The sequence below is a fragment of the Hemicordylus capensis genome, chromosome 2, assembly GCF_027244095.1.
Source record: "Hemicordylus capensis ecotype Gifberg chromosome 2, rHemCap1.1.pri, whole genome shotgun sequence".
NCBI lineage: Eukaryota > Metazoa > Chordata > Lepidosauria > Squamata > Cordylidae > Hemicordylus > Hemicordylus capensis.
In genome coordinates, this window is record NC_069658.1 from 196604893 (window position 1) to 196617260 (window position 12368).

The following is a 12368-nucleotide window of genomic DNA, read 5'->3' on the forward strand; positions in this document are numbered from 1 at the left end:
AGTGTTTGAAGGGTTCCAAGGGGGAAGAGTGTGTGTGTGTGTGTGTGTGTGTGTGTGTGTGTGTATAATAAGCTTTTGCATATAATGTGTGAGCTTTTAAACATTTTTTTCTACATCAGCTTCTCCCTTCCCCTTTCCCCACAAGATGAAGTAAATAGCCCATTCTCCCTAATTTCCTGGTGGGGATTCATGTTACAGAGCTGATGTAACATAGTGGCTAAGAGGCGGAGCTGTGAACCAGGAGGTCCCCTATTCAAACTTAACCTCTGCCATAAACTCATCAGAAGGCTATTCTGGCACACAGCCTAACTCAGGCTAGGGAAGCCCAGTTTGAGTTGGGCTGCATGTAAGAACCACCAGGATCGAGCCCAATCCTGGCAGGCCAGCACTGCCTATCCTGGCTTTTCAGCCCGGCCGCTAGCCAAAGTAAAGAGAGCGAGCGCTCCCGTAACCTGGGCTTGGTGCTCATGTGCAAGTGCGGGCCGCTTCCAGCCTGATTACACACAGAGACATGTCACACGGTGCATTGTGGGATCTCTGGAGGCCAGAATGTGTTGTCCCAGCCTCCGGAGTTCCGCACTGTAAGCATGCCACGCGGATCATCTGGGAAGGTGAGTTAAGCCAGCCTTTCCCTGCTCCCGCCCGCCCCTGTGAATGACCTCTAGGTATGTGTGTGTGTGTGTGTATACTCCCTCTCTCTATCTATCTATCTCTATCTCTCACTCCCCTCCCCATCTGCATCATGAGTAGTAATAATACCGATCTGTCTTACAGGGTTGTTGTCAGGTTTACAACAAGATAATGTATGGGAAGTGCTTTGAATATTTTGAATACTCAAAAATGCTATGTAAGTGCTACATGTTATTTTTATTGGTATGCTGAGTTAGTTTAACTTTGGATTTTGTCAACTGGCATGAATTCTGAATGCTGTTGAACAAAGCATCAACAGTATGGTGAACCAGATAAACAGTTAGCATTTCTGCATCTATCTAATTAATGACGGGTTCTGTACATATCTTAGTAGTTCATGAGAAGATTGTAGGAAGGAGATGAAGCATGGCTACTAGCAGTTTTAAAGCACATGATTATTTCATTAATTAGTCCCTTGCTGATGGGGGCAGTCATCTATGAGGCAAGGTGAGGCGATGGCCTCAGGTGGTGAGCAGTGTTCTTGCTAATATTTTTCATCTGTGTGCAGAATGAAATTTGTTCTGGGCGGCAGTATCAAGGAAGTGTGTGTGCACATGCATTCAGAAAGGGCATTCCTGATTCGACTTGAGCGGGGTCTAAAATTAACTGAGCGGACACAGGGGCATAGCCAGCCCGCCGGCGGCCCGTGTGCGGCCATGGCGGGCGCCCCGATAGCCCCATCCCTTGCATCTGACATTAGACGCAGGGGATAGCCATGCCCCTGCATCTGACGTCAGACGTGGGGGGCGTAGTCTGGCTCCCAAACGGAGCCTTGAGGCTCTGTTTGGGAGTTGCTGCTGCTTGCTGTCTTTAACTGCTGAAGGGGCCGCACAGCCCCCTCTCGGGAGCTTAACTACCACCCCCGCGTCTGACGTCAAATGCGGGGGGCGTGTCGGGGCCGCCCCCTGATTGGCCACCGGCCCGGGTTCTTTGAACCCGTTGGCCCAATGGTGGCTCCGCCCCTGAGCGGACATCAAAAAACTTGTGAGTGCGCGCATGTGCGCATGCCTTAGAGAGAACACTAGTGGTGCCTACATCCTGGGGTGGAAGGTCTTGTCCTGCCCCCACCATCTGCAGGGGTTGCCCCACTTGCCTGCCACTCACCAGCTCTTTGCTGTCCCCACCTTCTGTTCCGTGCCCACCCAGCCCCCAACCATGATGCCAGTGTCAGCGGCCAGCCCACCTTCCTGGCACGCACCATGCTTCACCATTTTCCAGCTGCTGTACTGGCCACTGCTTTGCTAGCCGCCTGGATGGGTTTCTCTCTTACTCTCTTTTCATGCAGAAACAAGGTACAGGGGTAAGAGAAAGAGGGAGGAACCCATTCAGGCAGCTAGCCAAGCAGGGGCAAAGTTACTGCAGCCAGGTAATGGGGAAGGGATTTTGCACATAGGAAACTGCCTTTTTCTGAGTCAGACTATTAGTTCATTTAGGAAGGATTTGTTTCTTTCCTTGCTCAGAATTCATCTTACAGGAAAGTACTGATTCGTTTGGCTTGTTTGCTTGAGTTGCATTTGAGTGTCAAGGTGCCATTGAATTAGTATTTGAATATATCATCTGGAAAGCCAGTTTAAATGTGCAACCTGAATGAGAAACACCTGATAGGTCTGTCTGCCTTGATCAGACAGCTTCAACTTGCCAATGTTACCTAAGCACATTACAATTTTTCCTCCACTTTTCCACCCATTTTCAATTGGGGCACATCTTGTTGGCCCTTTTAGAAGAATGAAGGTCGTATTTGCATTGCCAAACACACCATTATAGCATATACTGCAACCCAGCTGAGGCTGTGTAAAGCCCCTGTACAGTGAGTGGGCAGTGACTGCCTTGAAAACTCGCTGAGCTGTTTCAAAGGCCGTCACGCTTCAAAACATGTTGATTGTTCCCCTGTTATGTGATCAAAAATGGTGGTGTCCTTTCATTTAGTCAGTGAAGAAGCAGAGTGGCACACTGGTAGTGCAGTGCTGGGTGAAATATGATGTTGGGTGGATCTAGGTTGAAAGTTGAGAATTCGTTGTCAAGACAGGGTACAACATGCTCATTAACAGGAGTGTTAAATCTGGGCTGGATAAAGATCTTCCAGTAATGGGTTGGGTTTAATTAGCCTGACCATGGGACTGCTTGTCCTTTTGAGATCCCTTCTGGGCTGAAACAAATATTTGCATTAAATCAGTGGTTTTTTTTTAAAAAAAAAACAACCCCAAAAAACACCTCCTCAGATTCACATTATGCAAAATTCATGCCCGGTCTTCAAACTTCAGGAACAGAGTTTGCAAAGGATAGGCCCAAAAGGCGGTGCGGAGATGGGGTGTGGCAATATTTAGCTGTCATATTTAAGTTATTTTTCTTCTTGTTCTTAATTCACTACCTCTGCTTTATTTGCTGAGTATGGAACCTGCAATTTGCATTTTTGTTAGGCCATCATATGGATACCGAGGGTATACTTTTTATATTAACAAAGGCAGTCTTAAGGAAACTGAAGCTGTAACTGAGCACCTGACTCAACAGACTGAAATGACAGCTAAGTATTTGTGTGCAATCCTGCCTTAGTCAATGTTGTCTATCGAAAATGCTTATTCATCTGCCAACACCTCATAATTATGTGTGGAATAAATAGTGTGCACTGTAGTTGAATGTGCGTTATTGCAAAAGTAATCTTTCGTATACATTATTTCTTGGTTTATAAGCAAGATTATTTGGAGGCGACTGAATCTCTTCGTGTTCTCGTGGAATAGCTTTAGTTGCCCAGAGATGGGTCTAAAGGCACATTATTTAGTTCTACTGCTGAAGCTAAGAAAGCCTGGGTCCTATAAGCTCTCTGGATGGGGAACCAGTTGGGAACCATACAGAAGCCAATCTGTGCTCCTTGGAGAAATGGCATAGTGTCACACATAATGCATAAGGAGCAGGTAGTCCGTGACTATGGGCAACATGTTCATCACTGAGCACCACATTAGAAATGCACCTTGAGCCAGAGAGCTGCAGTGCAACTGCAAGTTTTAGCCGCATGTTACTTATGTAATTGGTTTCAATTGTACAGTGAATATATTTATACAATTATACAATGTAGTCTGGCAGATGCCAAACTACAATTTGCTAATATATGGTACATAGCACATAATAGCTACATTCTAATGTGGTCCCCTTCAAATGCTGAAAACTTGCATTAGCCCTTTAGAAATCAAGGCTGGGGAAGAAGCAGTGATCATATCTCAGGATATCTTTCTTGGTGCCTTCCTTGGGGAGAAAATGCAGATCGCACCTCTCTTCTCCATTGCAGTAAAAATCTAATAATAAATGAAACAATTGACATTTTTTTGTCCTTTAAATAGTTCTGTAAAAACTACCACCTGAGGCAGACCATCTCACCCCACCTAGGGGTAGGGCCAAGCCTGTGGAGGGGTGAAAGCTGGTAAGCTTAACCCATGCTTAGCAATATCTTTAAATCCAGCAACAACTCCATGTTTCTGCTGCTGAGTTACAATTTCCCTCCTCATTGTGCTCTGCCATCACCAAAATCTGTGCAGCACTGCTGCTGTTGCTGCTCCTCCCTGCCTAAAATCCTCCTTCAGGGATGCACATTCTCCAGTGTTGCTGCTTCCTTTCCCTTCCTTGGCTCTCCACCAGATTTCTGCTACTTTCATCCCTTGCCCAGCCCAGCTCATGATCTCCAAGGACCTGCACTTCTATCCTATCAGCCTCCTGTTTGAATTCTATTTTTGTGCACATTCTAGAACTGGTCAGGAGCATCCCAAAGGACTTGCAAGTTCTTCTCTTCAGACTTTCACAGCACATGTAGGACCACATCTTTGGTGCATTGTATTAACAGATCCAACCTGGAGACCTTTTAAATTTCCCCATGAAATGGGAAAATCAACAGCCATGGCTGATCCTTCCTGTTTTGTCTGCCTTTCTCTCCCCCAATGTGGCTCTGAAATGCTATAATATTCAGAGCTTCAAAACAATATACCTGCAGAATAATTAGATCTAGTATCAAAGTAAGAAAGCCAGTAATCTATTTGCCACAAAGAATGCATAGAGGCACCCTTCAAAGTGTTGATTCTCTTGTATTTAGGAACTGTTCAGACCAATATAGTTTCCCTCCCATCGGCTGTTGCTGGTGGCTGTCTTTTGGTTCTTTTACACTGTGTGCATCCCTTTGGGAGAGGGAGCCATCCTCTAATTCCTTTTGCCATATAAACTGTGTGGAGAATTTTTCGTTGAATTTTTTTCTGGTTATAATTTTGTCATCATATTCTAGATAACAAAATAAAAGTAATATAGCAAGGTTTTCTGACACCCTTGAGTTAAACTGTGACTCCTGCAATACTACAGAAGCTTTGGGGGCTTACTTTCAGTTCATATGAGGAGGAACAAGTCATGTTGGAAGTAGCATACAAATCCAGACTTGCCACTGCAAATTGTGTCATCTTAGGAGGCTGTGTAGTGTTAAAGGGGGTCCCAAAGCCCTTAATGAAGGTTTCCTCCTATGGGTTCAAGCCCTTGGTACTAGTGCCATCATAGCAGCCACCCCAGAGCTCTACAGCATGTGTCTATGCAGAGGTGCTCTTACCCCTGGACTTCGGGGCCAAAGTCCAGGGCCTCCACACACACCCTGGGGCCCCCCCAATCCTCCTTAGTCTGTCCAGGGTGGTGCTGACGCGCCACTGTGCCGGGTGGCCAACTGTGACCTCTGCTTTAGAGACAGAAGGGGGAGTGGGGAAAGAAATATGTTGGATGAGGATATGTTAAGTGGCATGTTGAAATGTTTCTGCTAATGCATATTTGCATAAATATACCTGTTTTATAGTCTTCCATTCTTGTGAATTCAGTTGCTGTTTGTGCCCCAAGAACACATGTGTTAAAAATACTGCGTGTGTCATGGTGTGTGTGGATTGTGTGTGTGTGTGGGGGGGGGGGGGTTTCCAAAGGCCTTTAGGTCCAGGCTCCAAAATCACCTATACAGAGATGCAGCATCTCTGCTGTGGAGTTTCCTGAGCGCCGCAGTTCCGATTGTGCAAGGAAGGGGGCAGTTTTTGCTGACCTCTCCTTTCCCCAGAAGTGCCTTCAGATACATTTTCAGGTGGTGCATGGCACTTCCAAGGGAAGGAGAGGTTGGCAAAAATTGCTCCCCGCTGCCCCCACACAGTTGGCATTGTGGAGCTCAAAAAGCTCTCTGCAGCTCTTTTCATTGTGCAGGCACATGCTCACTCAGGATGCTGACCAATGATTGCAGAGGTGGTGACGTTAAGATACTTATTTAAAACTTATGACAAATGCAGTTCTTATCAGTGAATATGAATCCTCCAAGAGACCCATAAAGCTAGTAACTGGATTTGAAACTGAAAGATCTCACTTAGCAAATTAACAAGCAGTAAAGCAATGCAAATAGCTACAGATAATGAAGCAAACAAATCAAAGAAGATAATTAAATCTGGTTGAGATACAAATACATTATTAATATTTAAAATTCAGTCTTAGTCAGGATTGTCCGCAGTTACCAAATGAATAGCTGTGACCTTTCCCTAGAGAGGTCACCCTGGATTGGATTCAGAAGAGATGACAACTGGATCTCATAAAAAGGATACTTCACAAACTCACACTTTACTAATTCACACTTACATATATTGAAACTACTATATCCGCCTCAGACCAATTCTTGTGATTCAGCATCTCTTCATAGTGGCATCCTCAGTTGTAAACAAGCAGTGGTCAAAAACATCCAGTGTTTTGGCTTACTTAGAGCAAAACTTACCGGGGACTTTTACACACAGAAGGTGTGTGTAACCTGTGTGTGTAACCTGTAACCACGAGTTTACTGGGAAGCTTTACTGCGAACTTAAAGTTGTCCCCAAAAAACCTGACGCAAATAATGGATTTTTTTACCCTGTGTATAAATCAGGCTACACTCTAACATGCAGTGAAAAACTCAAATTGTGTGTGAGCTGCTCCCCGATAACTCGCAGAGACTTCGGGGTAAATCTGGCCGAAATGTGAATGCACCCCCTCCATTCTGGAGGAGATGCGAGTTAAAAGGCTTTAAAAGTCTCGTGTGAAAAACTTCCAGGAAATGCAGAGCAAAAACCAATTCTAATATGGTTGCTGTAGGCCCTAGTCAATACTAGTCTGTCAACCATCTGGAGAGGTTTGTCTGCGGTTGCTGCCAACCCGTTTGGCAGTTACTCGGGAACGGGCCTTCTCTGTTGCTGCCCCTGGACCTTCGAATGCACTCCCTGTTGAAATAAGCGCCTCCCCATCTCTGGCAACTTTTAAAAAGGCATTGAAGACACATTTATTCACTCAGGCTTTTAATTAGATTTATGGTTTTAATTTTTAATGTTGGCTTTAAATGATTTTAATGTTTAAATGATTTTAATTTTTAATTGATTTAATGTTTTAAATTATTTTAATTGTAAACTGCCTAGAGACGAATGTTTTGGGCGGTATAAAAATGTGTTAAACAAACAAACAAACAAACAAACAAATATGGTTGAGCCAGCCATACCAAAGAGCTCAGTTCGGAGTCTGAAATCCAGTCGTTAGACTCAAATGCTACATACTCCACTCCACACCAAAGAGGGAAAATAGGCCAGTTTTTACTAAATAGATGAAGGATATAATGTTTAGGGTTCTCAGCTAATTAAAGAATATTTAGTTTATTAATCGCCTGCTACTAAACTGATTTTAATTAAATGTTAAATATATTTGCATAGTGCAGGCCTTATTTGTCTCATACTGTTCTAACTACGTTCCTTATAAAGGGGATAAAGAAAATAACATTTACTCTCCCCCTACAGAATATCCACCACTGAGTCTGGTAATTTTGTCAAATGCCCATTGTCTGGGTACAAATTTTTGCGCAGCTCCTAGATCCAAAGAATATTTATCAAGTCCTGGCATAGTGTCAAAACCTCAGTGTAGGTTCCTTTTTGAGACACTAAAAGCAGTATGAAAATGCTTACAATTTAACTAACAAAGGCTGCCACTTTTTCTTTTTTTTAAGAAGGGAAGGGAAAGCACCTTTTAATATTTTCTGTTTCATTTCCCATTATAGTGACATACCAGGGTCAAATTAGCCCCAAGAATACTTTTTTAATACATTGTATTAAAAAATCAGTGTTCCATAATTCTCAGCCTCGTGGATTAAAATTGGCCCCTGATGATTATTTAAAACTTTACATGATGAGGCCAATACAAGAGCAAAGGGTTCCATCTAATCAAGCATCTTGTTTCTGACAGTGACCAACCAGATGCCTTCAGAAAGCCCACATGCAAGTAACAGCTCTCTTTAGTTGATTAACATACCACTTAGACTTAAAGCTTAGGGCCCTAACAATGATATATTGGGGGGTCTTCTGCTATTTTAGAGAAGGATGGTACCCATGCACAGCTTCTGTTTGGTGCCTAGGAAAGGAGGCCCAGCAGGTGAATCTGACTGATTTATTAATCCCACATGTTTTTACATCCACACACATGCACTTTCAATACCGTATACAAATTCCTGCAGCCACTTTACAAGGGAAATGTGTAAGGTTTTGTGGCGAGTGCCAAAACAAACACATTGGCAGTCCAGGGCATCCACCCGAACTGTGGCCCCAGGACCACCTATCAAGGCGATGGCTGCCTTGCCTGGTTCCAGGAAATGCCTTGGCTTATGGTTAGAAAGGAGGCTTCAGATTCCCATAATAGAAATGTGGCCAGAAAAGAGCTCAGAATAGACCAGGCACAGGTGGTACGCGTTTTCCACGTTGTACTCGACTGCCCTGGCCACCTGAAACACCTATTATTCCAGATGTGGCGTTGTTGTTGTGCATATTTCCTGGCGGTGGTCTCCTAACACCGCTGAATCCTGGCCCCACCTTCACCCATTCACTTTGATTATAATCTCCTGCTCAAAGTATATTGAGGGGAATGCCTGAGGGTTGGTTCACAATCCACATTCATGAAAATCGTTCCTTTCCTCTAGTGTATGTGAGGCATTACCAGCACCAGCACATCATTAGTCTGGATGTTGGCTGCTGCTGTCTTCCTTAGCAACAGGCTGGAGAGTGTTTCACTAACAAGTTGCAACTTGTAGTCCCCTGTACCTTTATACTGTGCTTTAGTTTTAAAATTAGGTGCATTGTGCAGTGGGTATAATGGATGCTAAACTAACAAGTTATAATATCAATAAGGTTGGTTTTTTGTTTTTGTTTTCAATGGGAAAGATGGTAGGCAGTCTTTTTTAGGTCAGAGAAGATCAGGGCATCACAGCCAAACTTTGCCCTATCCCAGTCTAGCCACAGGGCTTGCTGAGCCAGACTTTGGCCTCAGACCGAAGAAGGCCTGGAAGGTCAGGTCTTGTCCAAACTTAGTAGCAGTAACTCACAGCTATTAAAGACTCATCACAGGACAGCCACTGTGAAGTATTTGTATTAGAGCCAAGCTGGGCATGAAAGTGACTCATTTGTTTTTAAATCCAGACCCCCATGTATATAGCCAGGAATGGGAGTCCAGATTTTTAGTGCAAAGGGGGTATGTGCTGAGTGGAGCACCTGCTTCCCAGAAGCTCCTTCTTCCTGCTTCCCATTCATTTCACTGAAACTCAGCTGAGGAGAAAAACACCGGGTGGGGGTGAGGGGGGAGGATAGGGGTCAGACTTTGAGGAGGAAGCTGTAGGTGGAGTGAGGGCTTAGCATACACCTGCATACTTCTTTTGCTCTAGATATCAGACCCACTTTATGGGGTAGACTTGGTTGTTGTAACAAATGTGTCCGCTACCATTGCATCTCGCTGGACCTTGCATCTCATTCTGTGCTACCTTTTCTTGGCTTCCACAGTCCTTTACCCCATCCAGTCCACCCAATGCCATCATACCTGCTTATTTGATAACCTTGCTCATAATTTATGACAGGATCAGGGGCTGATAGTTACTGGACAAAGAAGTTTGTTTTTGTCAGAGGAAAAGGAAATGTCCATGTTTGTTTATACAGAGTACATAGTCATAATTTGAGAACTGAGAAACTCAAGTAGTTAAAGTGCATAAAAGCAGGTATATATGATAGCCAGGTGAGCACAGTGGATGGTCCCCCCCATTGATATACACAGAGGTGGTGTTGGGTATCAGCATTCGTAGGCAACTGCCAAGGACTCAGGGCCCCTATTTTTGTTTGTTTGCTTAACATATTTGTATACTACCCCAAAACGCAAGTCTCTGGGTGGTTTATAACAATACAATAAAAACAACAAATAAAAAGTTTAAAACATTACAACAATTTAAAATTTTTAAAAATGTTAAAACTATTAAAAACCATAAAAACCATCCTTAAAATCCCTAGAAGTGTCTACTGTTGATTCTTGAGATTTCCTCTGTGTCCATGGATGGTGGCTTTCTCATTTGGCTTCTTCAGGCAGGAGGCAGGGGCCCATGGAAGGCAGTTTGCCAATGGCCGCTCAGATCCTGCCCTAGATATCTAGAAAGCACCTATTGGAGTGAGGAGATGGGTCCTAATGCATGTGATGACTCTCCAGTATTAGGCCACAACAACAGTAAAGAATATGACCTATTGTACGATATTTGGAATGCTTGACCTCAAAAAGATATTTTTCCCATGGTTTATTTGTTTACATAGAAAATTGACCTTTAACACAATGTGTTTGACCATTGATTCCGTTTTAAGAGATTGTAAGTGTAGGTTTTACATACAGTTTAATTTTAGCTAGGTTATTTATATTAAATATATATATTTAAAATCTAGTTAAAAAATTTAAAATCTGATTTTAAAATTTTAAATCATGGATTTTTATCTATCCATGTTTTGCAGGTTTTAATATTGTTTCTAAAATCAGTTAGACCAGGGGTAAACATGGGACAAAGGAAATCTATGTGTACTCCATGGGAGGTTATGCCTCTCTTAAATAACTCTAAACTCTCTTAAAGCGATTCTCTGTCTTCAGCCTTACGTATGATAAATTTGTATATTTTTTCAGTTTACTGCCAGAGCAGAAGAGCTGGTATTTCATCATCCAAATAGGTCCAGGTTTTATTATTAGAAAGGTAGTTAAAAAAAACCACTGGAATCTGGTACACTGAACTTGTTAAGAGACAATATTTGGGAGTGTGTGGGTGCAGCAGATGGTGTGTGAGGATGTTTGGGGGAGTCAAGATTGTACTAAATGCATGTTGTCCCCTTTCCCATCTTCCACAGCCCCGAGTAGTGTGGCGGGACCACCTTGAATCCAGTGCTGCAGCCTACAACAGCTCAGGGAATCCTGGCCTTTTCAAAGCCCATGAACCTGAAACAATGGGCTTTGAGGCAGCTGTCTGAGATGGAGGATTAGCAACATCAGGGGAGCAGAGAGCGAATGAGGGCGGTGGGCCAGACAGAAGGGGTCGGGCACACAGTGGAGGTGAGCAAAGGGGATTCTTTCCTGTCATGTGTGGGGACACAAAAACCCCATTCAGGTCAGAGGGAGTCTCAGCCTGGCTCCCACATGGAGAGGGGAATTCAGCCTTGATTTGGAAAAAGCTGGGAACTACACACACACACACACACACACACACACACACACACACACACTCCTCCCCATCTCCAATCTCTTCACTCTCACAAGAAAAATAGATTTTTCCCATAGTGATGAGAGTGAAGGAGCAGTTAAGGTATCTTAAAGTGGCATTTGAGGCTTTCCCCCTGGTAGGCCAAGAGTAACATCAAATAGATAACTCAAAGAGTAACTAGTGCCTCCTTATTCAAATATTTCCTGCTATAGAAGTAAGGATTTCATGCACCAAAAGAGTGAAATACCTTCACAGTAAACTAGAAGACAAGGATGGGGAGTTGAAATAGTTGTCAAAGACTGAGTATTCACATGGCTCCCCCCCCCCACTGTGGTAACGTCACCTCTCTGGAAATCCTTATGGTACTGCATCAAGAGAGGAAATACACTGTGCATTAGGAATACAGACTAATAAATGTTCAGAAAAACTCATTTTGAGGCTTGTCAGACTTGGAACTTGACTGGTGTTACATGGTAGTCTGGTTGGGGAACAGAGGCTTGTAAATATAATATCAGACACTACAGTCCAAGTACCAGCAAGGATCACCACCACCACCATCCCAGCTTGAGAGGCTACAAGTACCTCAAGCATAGGGAGCAATTGGTAGGTCAGTCAATCAGTCAGTTCAGCAGGCAAGCTTCTCTTAGTGATAAACTGCCCAGTTTAAGAAGGCCCATTCACATGTTTTGTTCAACACTGGTACAATGAGTGTACAGTATTCACAGGTACAGATCTGTACACAAGTAGTCATTCACATGTTATGTTGAATGCGGGTACAGAAGTACACTTCCTATCTGTACCATGCATTTGAAGGGCCTGTATCCAGATTCACTTTTAAAATGAGCACAGGTACAGTCATTCACGCAAACACATGTATGAGTATATAGTGCTGTACAGGCATTTTGTGTAATAGTGTTGGAGATAGCATGATGTCTGAATCAGGCTAGAGAGTGCAGCCAATAGAGGTCTATATAGCTGGCAGTGCTGTAGGATTGACTCTCCAGGATCACCTGTTTTTCAGAATTCCCAGAATCCTCTCCTGACATCCTTCAGGTCACTGTGGCCTTCAGTCCTGACAGCGAGCAATGATGTACAGTATGTGTATTGGAATTTCCCTTGCTAGGGATTTCCATTATCAACC

At 43.6% G+C, this 12368-nt stretch overlaps 1 protein-coding gene across 2 annotated transcripts in view; it reads left to right on the forward strand.

Moving 5' to 3' along the window:
* The window catches only part of GLI1 (GLI family zinc finger 1), a 165090-nt gene that overhangs the window by 32402 nt on the left and 120320 nt on the right, over positions 1 to 12368 (forward strand). The window lies entirely within an intron of this gene.